Below are 23,556 nucleotides of genomic sequence, written 5' to 3'. Positions count from 1 at the left end.
TATGCATGTGGCTGTGTTTTTCGTGTTTGCTGGCCAGTCACAAAGCCTGACAGAATAGCATACAGTGAGTAACAAGCATGGAATACATTATCAAAATGAACTAAAGTACTAAAAGCTGTTCCTGTCATTCATGTGCATGGAAGAAGTGAGAGATTATAGATTGCCATCACTCACATGAATGCCTCTAATCCCAGGTGTTGGACAATATCAATAGAGGATGCATATTTAATGCTGACAGTCGACGAGCTTAAAGCCCCCGTTGCAGTGAGAGTAAAACACTACTGTCTATTTTATATTTAAAGAGAAGACAGTTGTTTCACTTGAGATTTTATCTTGTAAACAGCTACAATTGAGCTTTAAATTAATGGTGGGGGCGTAGATACTGTTTCATTAAAAAGATACACTGCTGCTGAAAATATACTATATAGATATATATACTTCAAAGAATACTTGTCGTGTGCTCCTCACCTCCTCTTTGTTTTATTGCTACTTCCACTGCCAAATGAATCCATAAGGACATGGAGTGGGCGAAATCAGTTGCCAGCAATTTGAGCACACATTTTATCCACAACATTTACCAGGCCTGCTTTTCAGTGCCTTCAAGCCTCAAGTCTTCCCAGAGTAAACAAACTAAAAACACGGACTGCGCAAGCCCTTTCAGTAGTGGTGTTGACAGACAGTGATGAGTAATGTGACAACCAAACGACCTCATTATAAGCTTACCTCCCATAGCTGATTCACTGACAGATCCGACTTGGAACAGCCAATGCAAAACCAGATGATACTGTCAAAACAATGTCCTCACTGCAGTACTACGGCTAAGTCATTAGCCCTTGGCAGTTCCAACTGTCACTCTCAAGTTGTTTAACCATCTCATATGATGGTTAGATGCACTTTAGTTTGAATATAGCCAGTGGGGACCTCAACTTTAAGCCCTTGATTCTCTTGGACAAAAAACAGACTATTTTTTAATGTTAGCTGTAAATATCAAGCTTCCCGTCGTAGTTTTGTTTAACATGCACCTGAATGGGTAAGAACATACGTATCTGGAATGTAGGACATGCCCTTTTTCCCCACATCTATTTTCAATCTTTAAGCTAAGCGAAGAAAAATCTGACATCTTTGTCAGAGTGAAGGCTGTTAGTAAGACCCACTGTGTTAAGGGTACAGTTCACCCCAAAATAAAAAACACAAACAGCTCTTGTCCATGAGTAGATGCATGCTTCCTCCTATGCAGTGATACAGTTGGAAGGCGAAGTTTTGGTTCTACATCAAACTACTCATAACAAGGTCTGTGAATTATCTTTGGTAACCGGGTCATGATTTCTGAATGCTAGTCAGTTTTTCAGATGTTTATTTATTTATTTTTTTAGCCACTTAGAGCACCACAAGCTGAGTGCATCTAGTTCCATCATACTGGAGAGAAGACAGACACCTCTATGGCTGATATCTCCAGCACACTGCATTTGACACCAAAAACAATCTAGACTGCATGATAGCACAAAAAAAAGTTTTTTTGATTTCGGGCCGGACTGTCTTTTTAGGGTATTAACCTCTATGTACCCTGACACATCAATGTGAAACATATTTCATGCAGAGAAGCTGTATAAAGATGATAGCAATACAGTTTGATGGGTTTGCTATTGCACTCAGTGGGCAGGCTTAGCTCAGAGCACCATCTGGGTCCATTGGGGTAGGAAACAGAAAGAGAAAAAAGAGAGAGTCACAAGCAGAAACTTGAAGACTTAGGGAGGGAGAGCAAAACTAAAAGAAGAAAAGAGGGAAAAAAAAGAAAGAAAAGAAAGCAACAACATTCCAGTGCAGTGTTTAGTATTGTGCAAGCTCTGGGAGAGTTGCTGCAGTCTGCCCTGGGAAAGAGCCAGTGCAGGTCTCTGGGGAGACCAACCCGCTGGCCTCCAGACAAACACCAGCAAAGTGGCAGAGCAGACACAGCCAGATGTGTGGGAGTGCATTACACACACAAAATAGCTCGGAGATTTATGTACACACGAACACGCAAAAGACTCGAATGACACGTAAATACAAAGTTTCATTCCCAAAAAATGTAACAACTATCTTGTAAATGTGATACATACTCAAGGTGAATTTAAGATTAGTAAAGCTGTTGGTATCATCACACCTCTGCTTTTTTAAGGTGCTAGATGTAGCATTTCTTTATAAAAACTTAAAAGTAGAAAAGACAAAGAATATTCGAGGAAAGCTGGAACCTGCAGGAACTGGTTATGTAAATACAAATGTATAATATATGGTGCCCTGAAGATGTGTTGTAACAGTATTAATATGCTGTATGTAATGCAATGCATACTGTAGCTCCACACTCAATAAAATGATGATTAACCTTTCCATTTCAGAGCAGAGCTACTTTTTACCTTGCTAAACATGAATATTATACTATGAGTTAAGAGATATTCCTACTTGCCTGATTGAGTACTTTCAAAATCCCACCATTCAATATGCAATTGCTGGATATTTGCAATATCTAAAGAGCCAGTTACATGTTCCGATTGTAAATACAAGGCAGCTTTTGTAGAGCTATCCGCCTGCTTACACAAATCTATATGTGCATAACTTCGACCTGATCACATAAATTCTGAACAGGAACAAAATGTTCCTTGTACTCCACGAAAATCACAGTGCGCACTGCCTCGCTGCTCACAAAGTCCTTGTCACTGGAGCAGGTAAAAATGTGCAACATGATATCATCACAGATTAGAGAGCTGGCTCTGTACTTTCCAGCTTTTGCAGAAGCTATTTGTATCAAGGGAAAACATCCCAACTGTCCAAAATCATGTGCATGTTTTGGTAGTTCCAGAGAGGTTTTACTTGCTCTGGTCAAATGTGAGCCACGCTTCTTTGACCATAACTTGCATTCAATGCAAGGCTGAAAAGGCAGAAAAAGTCATTTGAAACATGTTCAGTCGCTGCTGTATTAATGCGCAGGTCATGGGAAAAGCTCATGTCTCATCTGCAGTGAACACATATGAGCTGAAAAATTCAAACCTTGAGTTACTACAAACAACTGCAGCAGTGTAGCGGGTCTGTTCTAATGCACAATCCGGCTGTATGGCTATAAATAACAAGCATGTCATCATGAGATTTTTTTTCTCTCTCTTACAGTTTTCTCTGTCTCTCACCCACACTGCCACGCCAACACACACATACTCTTTCACGTGCACACATACACTCATTCACTCTCACTCACACTCTCCACGCTCTGGTGTAAAACTGACACGGTGATTAGCCAGGGGCAGGTGATGACTGTGGAGAGCTCGTGAAGGTTTTCTCCCCCCCTCCAACTAACATCGTCCCTGCTGCCGTTCCCTCTGTTTCCTGTAGAACAGAGGCATGTTTGGCACCAGGAGACATCGAGGGTACAGCATCACGCTGGGAGCTGGATATTCCTGGGAGGCCAGCGGGGATGCAGGGAACAGCAATCAGTTAGGATCACAAAGAATTATTTTAGCTTCAGGACTGCAAATCACACTGACACACACTTGCCAACACTGCGTGCACTAGTCGCCTTTACTAGCAGCGACAGTCTTTCAAGGCAAGGCAAGCAGCACTTTGATGTGATAAAGTTTACTCTTCATTTTGTCAGCTTCGTTCTCAAACTCTTCACTCTGTTCAAGATCTAAAACAAGCAATGTGTAAAAAGAAACTAAGAAAGGAACTCACAAGTCTGCTTACATTAAAAAAATAGTTAAAGGACTTGAAAAGTTGTCAGACTGCCAGAATTATTTTTACTTAAAAAAACAGGACAATAAGTGCACTTTTTTTTAAATCCCGTATCTATTTATGTATTTATTTGTTTGTTTAGCTGTTTTAACGTGATTTTAAAAGCCTAAACATTACTTCTCCCATAGTAAAGTAACAATAGCCTGTTGACAGCGATAATATCGGGCCGTTATTCCGCTTTGAGGGGGTCAGCTGGCAGGACAGGACCATAGACAGGACGGATATCACATTTTGATAACGCATTATGTATGTGACTGACCGCAGGAAATTTAAGAAGCAGCTAGCAACAGTTTTGGCTGACTTTTTGAAGAAAATGTCAGCAAATTAGGAAAAACATGAGGTTTTGGAGCTCCTTGCCCTCCGAGCAGAGGATAAGACCAACTGCCATATAACAGACACGGTAAATGATTGTTATTGCCATGTTATACCATTGATATTATTAAGAAAGAGCTACCAACACATATGTGATATGTCTCACGAGAGGCTAGCGCTGTCGTGTAAAATGTTTCACCTGTCATGACTCTTTTTGTTTCTGTGACGTTGGGATGCTTTTTAAAATCAGCTGCTGCAGAGTATTCTCAGAGAACGGGTCACATGATAGCCTACGACAAATGCATGCACAACAGTTCGTACGGTTTCATACAAATTAGCTCCCCATGAATGATGTTACATCCTTACGTACAATTACGGAAGTTATGTTCAGGCAATAAAAGTTACTATGGTTAGGTTTAGGAAAAGAAACATGGTGAGGATATATGTAAAATGATTTAAAGTTCACACTGAACACGTGTTTCAAGGGGAAAGTCCTGAGGCAGAGTCAAACTTTTGAGAACCGAGCATCACCCTAACCTGTCTCCTTACAAGACCACTTGGGATTGCTTCCATCCTTGTAACTCTGATCAGCACATTGGTCACGAGATTGCAGCCTTTCAAAATACCAGGGATATGTACAAATTTGGGTGCATTACTATTCCTAGGAAAATGTACACACAGCTTTTGAGAACACTGGATGCTGCTGTTGTTCGGCTCTGTGTAAAAATACAAAGGCGGTGTAAAGAAAGGACTTCACTGCAACCCTATAGTGGGACTCGGTAAAAAATGCTAATGTTTAAAATGGATTTGTGACAATGGTACCAACATTACCAATTTACAGTATTTTACAATACCAATAAACATGGTAAGAAGATATTAAGAGCTCACATACATGTTAGTCTTTGACACTCCTTTTACAATAAAATATCCAGGCTGTAATCAGTCTTTTTAGAGTACATGCATAAGAAACAGAATACAGTACACTATATGGGCAGAATATATAGGAAGCTACAAAAGACAGAAACAGCCCCAAGACAAAACCCAAGCCATTGGAGAAACTCGTCCTACTTTCTTCGAAGAACAAACGCCTCTTTCTGTTACAGTGCTTGACTCAAGGAGAAATGAGAAGGGGGGAAAAGATTTGATAACAGTTCCCAATTACCACCATAAGAAGAAACAGTGTTTGTGTGTGTGTGTGTGTGTGTGTGTGTGTGTGTGTGTGTGTGTGTGTGTGTGTGTGTGCGCGCACATGTGTGCATGTGTGTGTGTGCAGAAATTCTCCTCTGTTTCCCATGGTGGGGTTGGACTATGTCAGGCTGACTGTAAAAGGGGACAGGCTTATTTCACTAATGATTTAACCATGGCTTTGTCTGTTTCTCTGCCTGCTAACTGTGCTCTCTGGAGAACGGCTATGCTAATCCAGAAATCTGGCTCCACTTTGAACAACATTCGCAGCTGTCTTTTTGTGTTATTTGAAATCAGGGGCTTTATTCCAAAATGTGACAGGCTCTGATGAAAAAAAAAACCCTCAATACTAGAGATAATATAATCATTGTACTCCTTAATGAGCTTCAGTTATATTTTAAAGATTAACTTCTATGACGTTGCCTCTACTTGTGTCTTAACAAGCGGGTCCTTTTGCATTCTTTTCCTTGTTTTTAAATGTATTTTAGCATCCCGAAAAAGAAGCACCAAAAAATAAACACCAGTTAAAGTGTGCGCTACATTAAGATTTTTTTTACTACTTCACCTTGCCATCAGACAACCATTTCCTAGGAACCTGAAGCTGTTATACCTTCCTCCTCAAAGCCACCAGACTGTTGTCAACAGCAACAGGAACTTTACCTCATAGCACAGAGCTGGTCTACCAGTGACTCGATTGTTTAGCAGTACAGGAGTATATATAGCAACACCATTGTGCCGAAACCTACATCAGGTCACATGGGAAAATGTTTTTAGAAGGGCTTCAGAAAATACAATTTTTTAAGAGCTAAAACATACATATTCTGACCAAAATTTGGATTTGGGGATTTAAATACATCAGAAACACTACTGTACAGCTCAAAGAACCCAAAACTAAGAGTCACCCTTTAAAACTCAAAACATAAATGGTTCAAGTTGGAAAATGATAAACTCAAAAAAGGGATGACATACAGATTCAGTGAAAGAGCTGCAAATCTGTGTAGGCCTGACCTGCATCATGAAATAGGCAAAACTCCTGCAAAACATTTTTAGAAAGGGTCACGCAAGAAGAGACGCTGATCCAGCTTGCTCGTAGCTGGCAACAGTGTCATAATAATCAAGAGAAAAACAACAACATATTGAGGACCAATCCATTGTTATTTACAGTATTTTCCAGCAACTACTTCCAAACAAACATGTAGCTTTCTTTCTTTGCAATGTGAGCAGTCACTCTTTTTACTGGCTTTGAGGAAGATGATGAGGTGTAGGCCAAGAAACGACTGCTGGCATCAACAGCCTGGAAAGCAACACCACATCATCCAATTACATTGAACACAACACCTCCCTGCTCTTAACTGCCAAGTGCAAAACAAACCAACAGCAGCAGAAGCGAATGGATGCCAGAGAAGGCAGAGGCAGCAGGAGAGAGCTAATGCCATCCTACGCCACTGACACTTCCAGGTGAAATGCACAGGGGACGAAGGCAAGCAGCTGCCTGTTGGTCAAAAGCTTTGAAAGAGAAAGCATATGTATGCTTAGTACAGCAGCTCACACAAGGTACAGTACATCTGCCTTTGCCTGAACAAGCATTTCACCCCCCCCCCCATTTCCTCCAAACAGCCCCAAACCATTTCAGCTGGTGCATGTGTGTGGAATAGAGCCTGATGGGTCTCATTTAAAAAATAAAAAAAATAAAAAAATTCAAAAATATGGTTTTACACACTTCCTGGTTGTGAGGGGGAGTTTTGCTGCCAGCCAGTCTTTGCTGCTTACTACATGTATTTTTTTTTTCCTTGGCATGGCGAAGAGATGAAAAATATGTTGTTTCAGCACCTATATTGCACAGGACACATGTAGAATCCTCCAACGAATCTCTCCAACGATCTTCTTTCCAACTCGGTATTCATGAGAGCTTGCAATATTTTTCAAATAACATTTTTTTTCTGCAAAAATGGCTTGACTGGAAGAACACCAACTTCTTTGAAAGTACGCTAAATACTATCTTTCCCTTGTAGCACTTGGCAGCCCCATGCTATGCATTGTCCCGAAGAAAGTCCTCTGATTTATACTGTGAAAACAAAAACGTATCCTACTATTTTTCTCAATATAGTTCAGCCCTAGTTTCTGTGTGTATCTTCAAGGTCTCAAAGCACCAAAGAAACGCAAATGTTGCAGACAAAACTTAAGAGGAAAAAAGTTGTCTGCTGTTCCTTTGTAAAAGGTCAAGTGCAACAAATGAAGGATCTGTTGTTACACACACACAAGCACGCACACAGCAACATCTGTGGTGGGAGCTGAGGAGACACAGCACATGCAAACAGAGCACAACCCAAACCTGCCGAGACACAACACAGATGGCTGCTCTTTACCCAGCTGGCATTGAGACATATGGAAAGATAGATCATTAGTTCGATAATAACTGCATGACAATGTTAGTAAAGGTAGGTCATCAACAAAAACCTTACAAGTTCAAATAAAAATTTGTACTTATGCACTAATCTATACTTTTGTATTGACAATGTAATGTGAAAAAAGTTGGTAAAAAATGCCTGGAGAATGAGACTCAACTGGTTTACAACACACACACACACACACACACAAGTTTTATAGTAATAAGGATATACGTTTTTTCTTTCTTTTCTTTTTTTTTAATAATCACCACAAACCATTGAGCTTTAGTTTCTGACTGTCTGACTGACTCACAACAATCCAACATCCACACATGGTATCATAATCTAATATTCTAATATATCAACGATAGTGCATCTCATCTGCGCATCTAATCAGGACATTAAGAATCCATTAAATAGATATGATACCAGCTGTTACACTTCCATTATATATTATATCAAATATGGATAGAGTAAGTTGTTTTGAAATCATACACTAATGAGAAAACTGAAGAGCTTGTGATCAATATAACAGCCTGGCAATCATTAAGTTGAGGACACTGGCCTCATGCATTTCATGCATACAGTTTCTGTTTTGGAGAAAGCCAGAGTTGCCACACTAATGCCAGAGTGTGCTCAAGCTGTGTGGAGAGTGGAATCAGCACAATAATGAGCACAGCATGAGAGTCTAATCACGGCACGACTCTGGTCCATAGGGAGTCACTAGACTCTCGGCATCAACATTTAGAGTCACAAAAATGTGCCTTTGCAATTCAAAACAGCGTGACAAATAGAGTCACAGAGAGGCAGCTACTGCAGAGGATGAACCAAGGGTTTGGTGTGTCATTAATTCAAGTGGGAATGCTGCATAGACTGACTAAACAACCAGGAGAAGCTTATGAGGGCAAGTGGAAAACACAGATGGGCAAACAGACGAACACACACACACACACACACACACACACACACACACTCACACACAATAAAGAGTGAACTCACAGTGCAATGAATCAAGAGGCAGCACGGGCAGCCATGAAGTCCAGTTGGTGAACCTGCAGATGAATGAGAGACAGAAGAGGGTGGACAAAGACGGAATAGAGAAGTTAAACAGAATGAGATTGTTAGAGAAAGAATGAAGAGACAGGGTGATAGAAATGGAAAAAGAGTAAAACAGGGATGGAGGGAAAGAAGAAAGATCATTTTGTTAGTTTGCCTGAGGCAGATCTCTTAACATCATGGCTCATTTCAGAGCAAGGCTTTGTTCTGGCATGGCATTACAGAACACATATCAGCTTCATTGGTACATTTAGCACCCCAGAAAATTAATTGAAAGAACAGAGACGCTTTATTATGTTGGACACAACTTGATGCATATGAACTAATTTGAGCTTAAAGGGGCCTTGAGGACTAGTGATGCTCCAACCTTCAGTATGAAAAATACTATTTACAGATATTGTTTTTTTAGTTTGCTTGGCATACAATGTGAGATGATGCAAGTTAATAATAAGTGCCTGAAAGTTTTTACTGGGGACTACATATAATTGTTTTTATTGGAATGATTCATTTCCATACAGCCTAAAGAAGGTGTGGACAACAGACTAACTGACTGAATGAATGACTGAATGAATAAATGAATGAATGAATGAATGAGTGAGTGAGTGAATGAATGAATGAATGAATGGCTTAATTTTGAACCCAAAAATAAATAAATAAATAAATAAATAAAAACATATTATTAACAAACAAACAAAAGTACAGTGTGAGAAAGGGAGTAGGTAGAAGTCAAACTTACATATCCCTATCCCTCATACTTATTAACAGAAAGACGCATACTTAGTGATGTTCTTGATTTAATCACAATAAACATTATTTAGTATGTGTTGATGACAGCCAAGTGGCATTGCAACAGCAACAGACACGATACTGAGACATCTACTCCATGGCTACAACCTAATTGTCAGTGAGTCAAACCATTTCTCGCTGACCTCTCAGACAATTTGAAATTCCTTAAGATTCTGGACAGAACGTGCAGCAGCTCCGGAGATGGAGTTTCCACCAAGTACTTATTGTATATTTTTGAAGCTGTATCGTTCATTAGGAGAACTGTCTATATATACAATCCCAACATCTAAGACACAATTTCCACAGAATTTAAGGAAAATACAGTTGGAGCGCTGTCTGTGCTGGTCGTTGCACTGCCACAAATATTGAGCCTATACAGTTTATTAGAGGGTATAATTCTTTATGTGCTATGTTATATACACTCTAGTAAGCAGCATGCAAACATCTATCTTGTCCTGGTATCCCATGTGCTGAAAATAAACTGAACAGTAACAGTTCTCCTAATCCAGTTGGTGGATTTAATGCCAACTGTGAAAGGAGGACATATTTTCTGAAATTGCTGAGCTCACATCCATATTCCATTCTCCCTTTGCTCCTTGAAGATCTGTTTGAGGTGTATTTGCAGACAAAATAGGTGGCTCTACGAGTGTTGCTATGCAACCAAGGACAACTTAAAAAAAAAAAAAAATCGCAAAACCATCCCCACATGCATGTCAGGGATTCTATCTTTAAAACCGTACTACATTAATTCATCCGAGGATGAAGCATCTTGTTGGGGGATAAAAATAGCCACAGTCATCTCAGGAGCTTTGGGTTCTTTTTTTATGAGCCTATTTATTGGTTTTAGAACGGAAAAATGATCTGCCAAAATGGGAATGTGAGGGAAAAAATGCTTGAAGTTCTGCAGCTATCAAAATGCTGTTGTACATCAGTGAACTCATATTATGAAAAATGCAATTAGGTTAACAAACATTGTAAATTTGTGCTTAAAATTCCTCTCTTCTCATTTCCGTGTGGGGTTTTACAACATTCCCAATTGTGAATATTTGTGACTAAGTTGTGAGTAGCATACCTAATTTTTGCTTTTCATCATGAGCTTCAAATCACTATGGTTTCTGTTTTTTTGTTTATATATTTTTGTCCATGTGTGCATAAGAAATAATTCGCGTGCAGACTCAAAGGTTCTCATGCAAGTTTCCAGTTAACTCGTAGTATGAATCCACAAAAAATTGGGCACTGGATATATGGAACAACTATATGTGATGATTCTGACTCTCTATGCGTCCTTAATTTCTACGCAGAGCATACTCACCCAACCCCCACCGCTTTGATGATAGCTAATAAACATTTCTGGCAACTCAAGCCAACAACCACTGAGTCTATTGGATTGTCAATGGCTTGTTACAGGGAAATTGTTGGGTGCATACAATAAACATATTAGGAAGAAATCAAAACAAAGACAGTTTTCTTGACTGTTGCAGTGCTTTGCCTTTATTTTTATTTTCTCTTAAAAAATATGTATTGAACTTGTAAGTCATCACGGGTTATCCAATACATTTTTCTCATCAATTTAAGTGTTTAGAGTCAGGATGTGGCTTGAGCTGAGTAGGGTAAAAAACCCAAGAAAATCTTTAACTTTACTATACAAACTTGAAAGTCAATGTAATGCAAGAATTTTGACCAATTCTTTTGTGTAGGTCAGCTGACATTTGTATAGTTACTACGTGGTTAAACTTTTTCTACCAGCTGTCTTTGCTGTGAAAGATAGAGGATTACATAATCACACGAACAAGTTGTCAAGTTGGAGATTTGTGTTTTATATTTGTGTTCATTTGATCACTTACATTGCTTGCCTGACTAGACTCTGTCTTACGGCGTGTACCCACCAAACGCGATTAAAAATGATCGCGCCTCAAGATTACATACAAAGTCAATGCAAAGACGCGATTTGACGCGTCATTTTGCCGGGCGACGCGATGGACGCGATTGCGCGGCGCGTTGGACGCGAAATTCGCGTCGCGTCCAACGCCTCGCGTCCAACGCTCGAGTTGAAATAATTGAACTTTTGCGGCGGCGTCGCGTGAAGACGCGCCGCGACAGCCTATCAGCGTTGAGATCGTCATCGACGTGCTGACGTATGGACGTCCTGGTGTTCCCGCAGACGACGCTGGGAACTTCTCCAGAGCAGGTACAGTGCAGCGATCGTGGTTATCTCAGGCATGGTCAACGAGAGAATGAAATGGCGGAAGAAATGTTGTTGTTTGGGCGGGCTCGGCGCACGGTGCGATTTCGTCGCGCGTCGAGTCCCATTTTGGGGTTTTTGTACGAGCGTCAAAACTGGAGCGTCCGGCGCGACGCGATTTCATTTGAGGCGCGATGAAATAATTTTCATCGCGTTTGGTGGGTACGCAGGGTAAGTGATGTCCACAGATGACGGTAATAAAGTCTCATGTTAAAACAGTCAAAAACTATGAATGAGGCAATAAAAATAATACTAGGGTTGAAAAAGAAATGCAGATTTTCCCCTAACACTGCAGCTATATCTCTTCTATGTGATGCCTTGGCCCTGAGTAAGTACCCTGCTAATAGTGAATAAGTTATGAGTGCTATGTAGAGCCGCTAAAGGATCAATAGGCATGCCCCAGACAGTTAAGACTCATTTTTATAATGGAAAAGAAAACATTTCATAAAGCTAAAGATTAAGAGCAGGATTACACACCCTTTGCTCTGGTAATGTTTCAGTGTTATTCAAGTACAATAGATTGGTACTTATCTCCAACACCGTCCTCCCACATGCATCTGAGTGCTATACACACCTGAGAGCTACACACACCTGAGAGCTACACACACCTGAGAGCTATACACACCTGAGAGCTATACACACCTGAGAGCTATACACACCTGACAGCTATACACACCTGAGAGCTATACACACCTGACAGCTATACACACCTGAGAGCTATATACGCCTGACAGCTATACACACCTGAGAGCTATACACACCTGAGAGCTATACACACCTGAGAGCTATACACGCCTGAGAGCTATATACGCCTGACAGCTATACATGCCTGAGAGCTATACACACCTGAGAGCTATACACACCTGAGAGCTATACACATCTGAGAGCTATACACACCTGAGAGCTATACACACCTGAGAGCTATACACGCCTGAGAGCTATATACACCTGACAGCTATACACACCTGAGAGCTATACACATCTGAGAGCTACACACGCCTGAGAGCTACACACGCCTGAGAGCTATACACGCCTGAGAGCTATATACGCCTGACAGCTATACACACCTGAGAGCTATACACACCTGACAGCTATACACACCTGAGAGCTATACACACCTGAGAGCTATATACGCCTGACAGCTATACACGCCTGACAGCTATACACACCTGAGAGCTATACACATCTGAGAGCTATACACGCCTGACAGCTATACACACCTGAGAGCTATACACACCTGACAGCTATACACACCTGAGAGCTATACACACCTGAGAGCTATACACACCTGAGAGCTATACACACCTGAGAGCTATATACGCCTGACAGCTATACACACCTGACAGCTATACACACCTGAGAGCGGATTGATAAAACCAAATCTGGTTGACCCAAGCAGGTCAACATTTCCTGATAATGACACATTTCAACACCATGGTTTGGCTCAACTCACTTCTGATACCAGGTCTTTTTCTCGATTCGTTTTCCACTGCGCCCTCAGAATGTAAGCAGCATTCTCAGCTGATCGCCACCACGTGAAACTTCCATGACATAATCTTCAATGCGACAGTGGGTGGATCCTTTCATCGGACACCAAACAGAGAAATGTCTTCACTTTGTCAGTTGTGCAGCAGGGTGTATAGCATAGTTTTGCAGGCTGACATTCATTAAAATCTGGGTTGAGTGACTAAAAAAACAGCTGCTTTTGACATTAGCTTGGCGATGTCCTGTGTAGCGCAAGTGACAATTCTTTCTGACCAATCAATAGTCTGCAGTGTTGTAAATCCACCTTCTAGTATCCTATTAGCTGGCTTAGAACCTTTAATGAGGTGGTACCAAAAACGTACCTAGTGCCAGGTACTATCCACAACTTTTGCTGAAGGTAAGCCAAAAAGAGTACATCCAATTAAGTAGATCTGTGCCATTCTGTGCAATGGAAATGCAGCCTACAGAAGATGGCTCAGTGCACATATGGCAAGAGAATAATCACTAAACATAGGTTTGTTTTGTTCATTGCCTCAGTCGAGACTTAAAACTTTGAAACTGCAGCCTTGCAGTCATAAACAGGATTATAACAATTAGTTCATCACCACTCTTTGCTGAAACATTCCTCCTCAGAGAGTTGCAACTATCAATCCAACAATGTTTGTTCTGCACATTTCAGCAGACTTAAAATTAGTGCAGTGTTTGCAGATGCAACTGCATGCATGCCTTTTCGTTTGTGAACTTCAGGACTGCATTGACCCCCCCCCCTTCCTAGTAAACATCAGCTGGTTCCAGAGGTCCATCTGCTACCTATAAATTCCCCTCCACAGCAGTCACAGCTCGAGCATACTATTGGTTTGTCTCCTCTGAGAGGTGGGACACCGTGAGCGTGTGTTGCTGCTTTGCCACCTTAATAACAGTCGCAATTTTCAACTGGCACACTCTGTGGTAAACAGGCTTTTAATTGACTGTCTGAGAGCTTTTTTTTAAAGTATAACTGTGTGGCTTGAAAATATATGTAATGTATACAGCTGTAATGCTATTTTTAGCATTGAGAGTCCCAGTGTCTGTTTCTTTGGTGTCACTATTGAATGAAGCATCAGAGGAACTTTTGGATAAATTGTTTATAAGTGCCAAAGGATGCTCAATCAAGTGGAACCAGGTGATATGTATTCTGAACATTTTCTTGTAGGAAAAATATTTTTTATTTTCAGATAAATGTTAAAATGTCTGTTTTGTGTGCCTGCTTATGCTGCATTTCTGTTCACCTTCAAATCATTATGATAGTCTTTGTTCGATCCAGTGTGAGAATAATTGGCACTGATTTGCTGGCATCTTTGTAGGTACTATAGAGGCTTTTCACCTGACTCCCAGATCACCTTCACCTCCATGGTCAGACTGTGTGAGCATAATTTGCTGACTCACTGTCATTAACGTTGGCTGCAGAGAGACTAAGCAAGTACCCCACAGTGGAATCTCTTGACCAAGTTAAGGCAAAAAAAAAAAAAACACAACAAAAAGAAACTGAACCAGAAACACAAACACAGGTATCTAAAGTAGTATCTGTGTTTGGTGCAAACAATACTTTAAGCAATAATTTCACCAGAATTGTGCGTAATGCGTTCTTGAAATCAGGATTAAGAATCCGTCAATCACGTGCACAGCTGTCAAAGAAAACATACCAAGTGACCACAGTTACTAAGCTAGACAATGACTGCACGTGCTAGTTGGAAGTTACTCTATAAGGTATATACACAACATAATGACAAGTCAACTTTTCTGTTTTTAATAATGGCATTTCAACAGCATGATGTTATGCACATGAAATACCTGTTGTGTTAAGAAAAGATTACAAAAAGCACTTAACTTAAACTGCTGTTTACTGTCATCCTCCAATAAATTTCAGGGATTGCACTGCAAGCCTGTCTTAAAATGTAAGACCTGTGTTTTTCTTAAATATGGTGTGTTGGATATAGTATAAGTCTGTGGTGTACAAAGATACAAAGGAAGCTTTTACACAACAACAGGGCTCAGAGGAAGACCACAGACAAATTATCACTTAAAATCCTGAGCTTTCGACGCCACACAGACAAGGAAATTGTCACGATCAGCTGTGACCAGAACAAAACACACATCTCAGTCCCCTGGCAGCTTCATGAACATTAAGGTATGGTCCATCCTACTCATCAGAATGGTTGTTATGCCTGGTCCGCATCGTTATTACTGTGTCCTGACGTACTGCTCTACCTGGTCTCCATAACAACCTCCAAAATCCAATCTCTAAAATACTCTGCATTTTCAGTGACAGGCTTGTCACTGCTGGTGGCGAGACGGGATCCACAGTGACAGCTACTGTTACTCTTTATTTTACGGACAGTTCATACCAAAATCAAAAATACATGTTTTTCCTCTTGACTGTAGTGCATGGTGTATTTAGCAATCTGGATTGTTTTGGTGTGAGTTGCCTAGTCATGGAAATGTAGAAAAACAATACATTTGAAAAACGGATTAGCAATGTCTCTTTCCAGGAATCATTACCCAGTTACACAATATAATCTATAGACCTTTTAAGCAGTTTCATGCAGGAACTATTTTCTTTTCACTGAACTAGATACACCAACCGCATCAGTGTACGACAGGAAGCGTGCATCAGCTTATGGACAAACGGCTCGTACTGGTAACAGCGCAAGATGTAAACATAAATGACGTCCTCCTCAGCTGAGCTGTAACGTTAGCTAACTTTGCGGTGCAAGCTGAGGTTGCAGTAAACGCACACTTCCCTCTGTGATGTGATACAGTTGGCAGGTGGAATTTGGTAGAGAGAAAACTGTGGATCATGTCAGGATTTCTGAAAGAGACTTTGCTGTTGAGTTTTTTATTTTTTCAATTTTCTTTTTTTTTTTTTGCACCGCAAGCCAGATGGCATCTAGCTGTATTATATTTAAGAGAAGCCAGTCATCTCTACGGCTGATATTTTTGACACTCCACAACTTACACCAAAACAATCTTAATTGATAAAAAGCACTAAACATAAAAGAAAAACATGTTCTGATTTGGGGTCAATAATGAAAACTGCTTTCAAATGGCAACGGTAGCTTTTCCATGTGTCTCTGGAGTTGGCAGAGGATGGTTTTTAAATGGTTTGTTTTCCCAGTTCATTTTGTCAGATCTTGGCCTCAGTTCTCCCACGTGGGTGAAATGAGGGAATAAGGAAAGGCGTGGAAACATGCCAATCTGCACTTTGAAAATCTGCCAGGATTATTTTAACAGTTGCAGTAAAATATTTTTATACTTGAAAAGAAGGAAAAATATGCACCAAGCTAAAAGGACACAGAGGTAACACGAGGCTGACTCCCACCTCCACAAATATTGGTCTCAATCCAACACCTCCAGTGCTTTTGTCACCTGTGACATTTCTTGTTTCTCCTTCAGGTAAGGTGCTATCATGAAATGAAATGAAGACTAGGCATGTGATAGTATGCACAATGACCTTCCAAAAATATCTTTAAGAAGCTCTTGCTCTGACTGAAACTCAGCGAATCACTTTTAGGTTTAATTTAATTCACTGGCAAGTCAGTTGAATGAGGTCAGGTTAAATCACACTTGATGCAAATCCACTGCCCGGTGACATATGAATGGATTGAAATCAAGAGTGTATTGACTTACAACTTCCACCCTGCAGTGAGATAAACACGAACTGAACTGAAAACAAGAACTAAATGAATTGTAAAACCCACTCTCTCTGGTCCAGCCTAAAAGCATTAGCAACCACGCAGATGTGTGTATCGTGTCTTCCTGCTTAGTGCTGATGAGAAAGAAACGTGTTGGAGGAGGGGTGGGATTATCCAATATACATACAGCAAAAATAGTCACAGATAAGCCAAAGATCAAGTTGTATTAACTTGACTGCACCCCAAACACTGCTGAGCATGTACTTTTTCACTTCACATTTGAGCAGATGAGAAAAGGGTTTCCGAATCAATCATTTGCCGTCTCAATCTCAGTGTGCATTTCTCTCTCTTTTACCCTCAGGTTCTTTTACTACAGTTAAATCCTGTAAAAAGAATCCTTTTAGTATGGCTTGAATTTCTATGCAGACAGTAAAGGGATTGTGTTGAAAATGCAGAAGAGAGTCAGGGTGCAAACAACAGTTCCTGTAAGCAGATAAACCTTCTCTTTTGAAATATTTTTAAGCTGAGCAAGCTGCTTCCACACAAATTGTTCGCGAGGAGAGAAAAAGAAGCACAGGCTGCTACAATAAAAAGTATACAACTTTACAGGACAACAAAACATTAACATTGATCTTTGTCTCTAGTAGGTTAAGCTGCATGGACAGACATAAAGTAGTGTGCAAATAAGCAAAGACACAAGCATTGCTGAGCAGTGACACATTCCTATTGTTGTCCCAACTGTGACTAAGAGGCTGCAGCTACTCCAGTGTATAAAGAGGTCTCATTAACATGTGAGCCAGCTTGTCCAAAGCCCCACATCCTGCTTAATTAGAGGGTGTCCCTTCAGCGCTGAAAGTCCCTTCTCCAAACACTTGACACCCGAGACAGGAGATGATAATAATGATGCATTGACTGGCTCATGGCTCCTTCTCCTCGGCTCTGTCCCTATACACAACATTTTTCTCTGTGGATCTTCAGTCCTGTGTGATCAATCTGTCCATCTGTGTCTCTGAGCTTGTCAGTATGCTAGCAAGCCTCTGCCATACTGAGACAGCAACAGTTGTTGAAGAGGAGCAGGAGGAGGAGGGAGGTGAAGAGTAAACAAACAAACAAACAAACAAACAAAAACGTGCCTAACTACTTACAAAGCAGTGGCGTGTATCCCATCAGTAGCCAGGCGAACGAATGGGAGAAGCGAGCCACATGACAAACGTAGTCGGTACAGAGCTAGTGCATGAATGAGAGACAGAGAGGGAGGGAGGAAGAGCTCGAGCGATATGTGAGGAGGGACAGAGGGAGGGAGCTAGTATGAGAGTGATGATGGAGCCATAACATTACAGCGCAGAGACTGAAGACATCAGAGTGGTAGGGAATAAAAAGCTAGGTCAAAAACAAGAGGGAACAAATTTTGTCATTTGGCCTTTTACATTTAAAAAGGACAAAATGGGTGAAATATAAAAGGGGATGAATGATAGAACAGGAACAGACCTGGCCTTTCCCCTCTCCTTAGCAGTACTCATTGTGTTCAGACCCCAGCTCACTACAACAGTCACATAATCCAGGCCCATTAAGAACATCCCATGGTGAACAGAGTGAGAATAAAAAAGGGACAAAATGAGAGAATGAGGTTGAGCTGAATTCTCCCAGTAGGACTGAATTCCCAGGGAGACCTATCAGTTTCATGACGCCACTTAACGATACATTTTGCAGGCAAGGCCGGATTTAAGCAGCTGTCAACCTCCTGTAGATGTGAACCTGAATAACTTCCAGTCTGCTTAGTGCAAATTTAGTAGATGTTTCAGTGACCTAATGGATTGTAAAGTGTGTGTAACTATTATTAAAATACAAGGCATGAAGCAGCAAAGCAAAGCAATAGCCAGAAGAGCAGAGTTTTAGTTTTTCTGGGGAGTTGCTAAATAACAGTGCTTTAACATGTTTCCATTCTTGGGACTGCAATTACACCCCCTGGCTGAAGAATGAGATAAAATTTTCTAACAGGGATGTTCAATAGGATAAGAAAAAAAACAACAACTATAAAGAAAATTTAATATGATTTATCAATTATTATCTCCTTTGTTAATGCACACAACTAATGGGTTGGGCTACAGCTGTGTCCAGTGTTTCAGACAATTATTATGAGTTAATAAGTCTTATTTATCACATTATGAATCTTAAATTTTTCAGAAAAACTCTTATTGTGGATTAGAATAGATCTTTTTCAGACTTGCCAGAGCAGGAAAAGCACAGGTTAAACAAAGCTCCTTAACAATGGGTCAGCTCCATTAAATGTCGCAGTGAGCCATGCCAGTCAACCGGCATGCACAATACCAAGACCCTGCAACCAGCTCACCTAAGACGTATTTAGTCATTCTAATGTCATCAATTATGTTCCTACTTTTACAAGCTAAAATGCGTGCCGCGAAAAAAAAAAAAAATCATTCATTGCTAAATGTTGTGCTGAGGTTAGCCTCCTTTCCAACACAGAGATCAAAACCCTTCAGTTTAACATAGTGTCTATAAAGATATATCTGCATATGTATGCAGAATCTGTACACAACGGGAGAAGATTTTGGTATTGGAAGCAAGCAGGATTGGTCGAGCACATCTGATCCAGTTGTGGTTGCCTACAGGTAAACAGTATGTTTGGATGGCAAAAGAGGTGGAACATTTTAGCCGAAATAAAACCTCAGAAATCATCGGATATGATCTATTATTTGCATTTATATGCAGGTATTTAATAGAACAAATTCATTAATTATCTGGACCTGTCTCAAATTGCTAATCGAACTGTAAACCATCAGCTGTACATGGAAGAGGAGGTCTTGGCCTGGATATCTGCTGGCTACACCGGGTCTACCAAAACACTAGCTGCTGATCCCAAATGCTTTATCACTGTCAGATGATACCAGTTGGGTCCTGGGGTCAACACAACACATTTTTATTCAAAGTTGAAATCTAACTTATTTTGATGCAAAGCTGCAGATTTGAGTTCATTTGCCTGATCAGCCTCATTCATTTCTTCAAAGTTTATGACTCACTGACTGCATGCCTGTCATAAACACATGCATTTATTAGAAATATTTTTTGGTCAAGAAAAGTGATAATCAAATCAATTCCCCCGTTCTAAGAGAACTATGGTATGAAAACACAGTACACTAGTCTACATGTTAGTAATTACATCTACTAAATTGGCAGATATTTGGTTTAGCCTCAACTTAACATAGTACTGCTGATTTTTGTATTATTGTTGTATTATAGTATTGTTGGCATCCATGTTTACCAATTTAGGTTAATACTTTAGACTTCAAAACAACAAAACCTACAAATCAGAATAAGATTATTCTGCTGCCAATATGAGCCTCAAACGCCTCGTTTCTAGTATGTGTGAGCAACATCTTTATCAAAGCGATCAGCAGCATTCACTGTAGAAATCTCTGCCAACTCAAACACCTACAAGAGGATGCAATCTTCAATGCATCTTCAACATAGTGGTCAACGTGCATGCATGAGCCTTTTTAAAACAGCCCAACCGAAACAAATCCCATCACAGTTTCCACATGCAATACGCCTAGTTTCCAGGGCTCCCTCCACAGTTACTCATTCTTTCTTGACTTACAAGACATTTGTTAAAATTAGATGGGTACTATGAGTGACTGTTTAACAACCAACACAAATTGGAGGAATTTTCACTCAGAGTTTTATGCAACCTCTCTAACGACGAACCTGGAGACAGTTGATGACTACCAGCTTTTTCCAGTGTTTAGTCTCGGTGGCACTGTTACTAAATTAGCTTAAAGAGGTCATTTCCTATTGACAACAAAGGTACTATGCATGCAGATGTCAGTGCTGTTGGCAGATAATGTGGTGAGGTCTATGTGGCCCCATCATCTGTGCAGACATCTGGACCATATGTCTTCTACATTGAGGGGCCAGGGTCCAGACTCAGAATAAAAACAGGGCACTGGGGGTGGATTTAGTCCAAGGACCCACAAGGGCATTGGTTGTAAAGAGAGAAAAGGGCTGGTTTAGTTCTTTAAACTGAATTATTGCAGGCATTTTTATGAGGGGCTACGATACGAGTGAGAATTAAGTGTCAATGAAATATGCACTTTTTGGCATGTACTTCACCATGTAATGAATATTCTATAATCAAAGGAAAGACAAGAAAAAGCAGAGCAAAAGCAGGGGAAAAAAACTATTGCCATGCTATTGCTTAGACCATTGGTTTCTCAGGATGATCTCCAGGGGGATAGTGTGGAAAAAGGAAAAGAGGAGGGAGAGGGAATTCAGTGGGATAAAAGTAAAGTTAGAGCAGATTGGTTAAAGTCAAGATAGAAGACTGCCAGTAATAAGCCATTTGAATGTCAAAGAAAAGTACATAGCTGATACAAACAGGAGTTTTCTGGGAGATGGTTTAAAATAACACAGAGAGCCTTTAAAGCCTTTGTGGTCACTGGTGCTCCTCTATCTCAGATTAAGTAGTTCCATGAAAATATTTCTCACTGCGAGATAGAGTGTTGTTGTCTTTTTGATACTGTATTTTGTTAAGGATCAGTTCTATACTATACTATACATAAAAACGTGGGTTACACAACACTACAAAAAGTAAGCATACAACGCTAATTATAAGGGCAAACACTGACCATTGTATCAAACATGCAGTGTGAATTGTTTCCAAGAGTATGATTAGGATAATATAAAGAAAGCAGAGACTGACCAATTTATTGATTTGCTGATTAATTAGCACCAACAGAATTTTTTGATAACTACCATTATTAGTGAAAGTTGCCACCGATAGTGGTCCTCCTGTCACAAAGGAACATACATTGCCGCCGGAGAGGGGAGGGTTGCGGTGGAACAGGGAAAAAGGAGCAGTGGGTACAGAAAGCAGGTCCCTTCTGCTTTCTGACTATGTCTGGTGTATAGTTTGCCCCAGGGATGACGTTTTTCTTGGGCTGACACATAAGTAAGCGTCAACCTGGTTTCCTCAACAAAAAGTCTCTTGGATTTTTCCATTGGATTTTAGATTTTATTTAGATTATGGCAGAAAATAAGCTCTACAGCAAACACACATTTATATTTAAACATTTTGTTTAGAAAGACAAAAGACTCACAAATAAACACTACTCTTAGGGTTTTTGATGACTAAATGCAATTGCTAGAAGTTAAAAGCTAACATTAGGCTATAAACCACGTTGCATGATTTAACCTCACCACCAAAACGAGGCTATAAAGCCTTGTCCGGCGCATCTCAGCGTGAAGATGTTCTGTTGTGTAAAAACTTTTTTTTACTATGTACAAAGTACTTGAAAGCAACTGAAATACAAATTTAAAATACAAGCAGCCCCGAAGCACCAAATAGCTCAGTTGGTAGAGTGTGCGCCCCATGTACAGAGGCTGCGTCCTCGCTGCAGCGGCTGTGGGTTCAATTCCGACCTCAGGCCTTGGCTGCATGTCATCCCTCTCTCTCCCTCCTTTCATGCTTAAGCTGTCCTATAAAATAATGGGCAACCCCCCCCCAACAAGGCCCAACAAAAACACTGCCAGTCCCTGGGGTATTCAGCTTTTTCTGCTCCAAACTATAATTATTATATCGGCCTTTATAAATCCAATATTGGTCGACCTCCAAAAGAAAGAAACATGTTTTGTTTTTTTTCTAATGTACCTTTTATTCACAGGGGACCTAAAATGCTCTTATTGTAATAATTCATAATAGGAGCTGTTTTGAGAGGTTACTGAATATTACCTATTTACTGTCTGTTTTGTAGATGTTACTGAACCAAAAGCAGTAACAAAATGGCATAATGTTGGGAAAATCAATGTGATTTACATCCAGATGTATTCCAAATCACTGAGGCAGGTTTGACTCTGAATTCAGATGCTTCAGTGACATACAGCTGCCATGAGTCAACTGTTACACGCAGTCTGTGACCGCACTTAATGTCAGACGGCTTCCAAGAAAAATGCTTATGGTTAGACAGCATTATGTATGGCCAACCTGCCATTAGGGTTTACTGCCTTTCATCTGTAACTGTGAGCAGCGTGTTCTCTGTATGAGGCGGTACTCCTTGCATAAATATTGCCATGTCGTGTACATTCATGCACACACTTACAAACAGCAATGAATCCTCACCAAACAGCTGTTCTTCATCACAGCCCTCACACGTGTTGGCACATTTTCAACTTTGTCATCCTCATCTATCCCTCCTTTTATCTGAGAGGAGGCTGAGACAATCCCTCACTCATATTTTTATTTTCCCACCTTGGAGTGACAAGGACCATAACAGGATCATCCATCCTTCTGTCCTTTACTATCAGCTGCCCTACCTGCAGGTGGGAATGCTTGGGAAATCACAGCTTTGTCACTATAATGACTCCCTTTTACATGCTGTGTCTGCAGCGATAAAGTGAGTGAGGGGTGTGAATCCTGACCCATTCTTCTTTCTCAATGCAGTTTTACCAAGAACCTTAATAAATCAATTTTCTTATTGATCTCTGGGGTTATAAAAGTCTATTCCAACTACATTATTAAAGTAGAAACAAAAGTAGGCTATCAATCAATGATTCCAGTGACTCATGAACTAAGAGGGAGATGAAGCTGGGTTATGCAAGGGGATGACGGCTTTCCCACGATAGGCTGTAGCAGTGTCTCCAAAGCTAAACCGTAACCCCTTGA

The 23,556-nt window shown here is 40.4% G+C and overlaps 1 protein-coding gene across 3 annotated transcripts in view; it reads right to left on the bottom strand.

Annotated features, from left to right (window-relative positions):
* Positions 1-23,556, bottom strand: part of peak1 (pseudopodium-enriched atypical kinase 1) — a 128,387-nt gene that overhangs the window by 54,935 nt on the left and 49,896 nt on the right. The window contains exons 1-2 of one of the 3 annotated variants that reach the window (XM_088080302.1): positions 18,026-18,110; positions 8,640-8,692 (exon numbers count right to left, since the gene is read on the bottom strand). The exons of 1 other annotated variant lie outside the window; for it this stretch is intronic. The gene's annotated coding sequence lies outside the window, so the exon portion shown is untranslated. Of the gene's footprint in view, positions 1-8,639; positions 8,693-18,025; positions 18,111-23,556 lie in introns of those variants that run through there. One more of the 3 variants, XM_088080300.1, reaches the window with a different exon arrangement.

Source organism: Plectropomus leopardus, chromosome 7, assembly GCF_026936395.1.
Source record: "Plectropomus leopardus strain MGB_pleo_1.0 chromosome 7, ASM2693639v1, whole genome shotgun sequence".
NCBI lineage: Eukaryota > Metazoa > Chordata > Actinopteri > Perciformes > Serranidae > Plectropomus > Plectropomus leopardus.
This window is presented reverse-complemented; position numbering and strand designations above follow the sequence as displayed.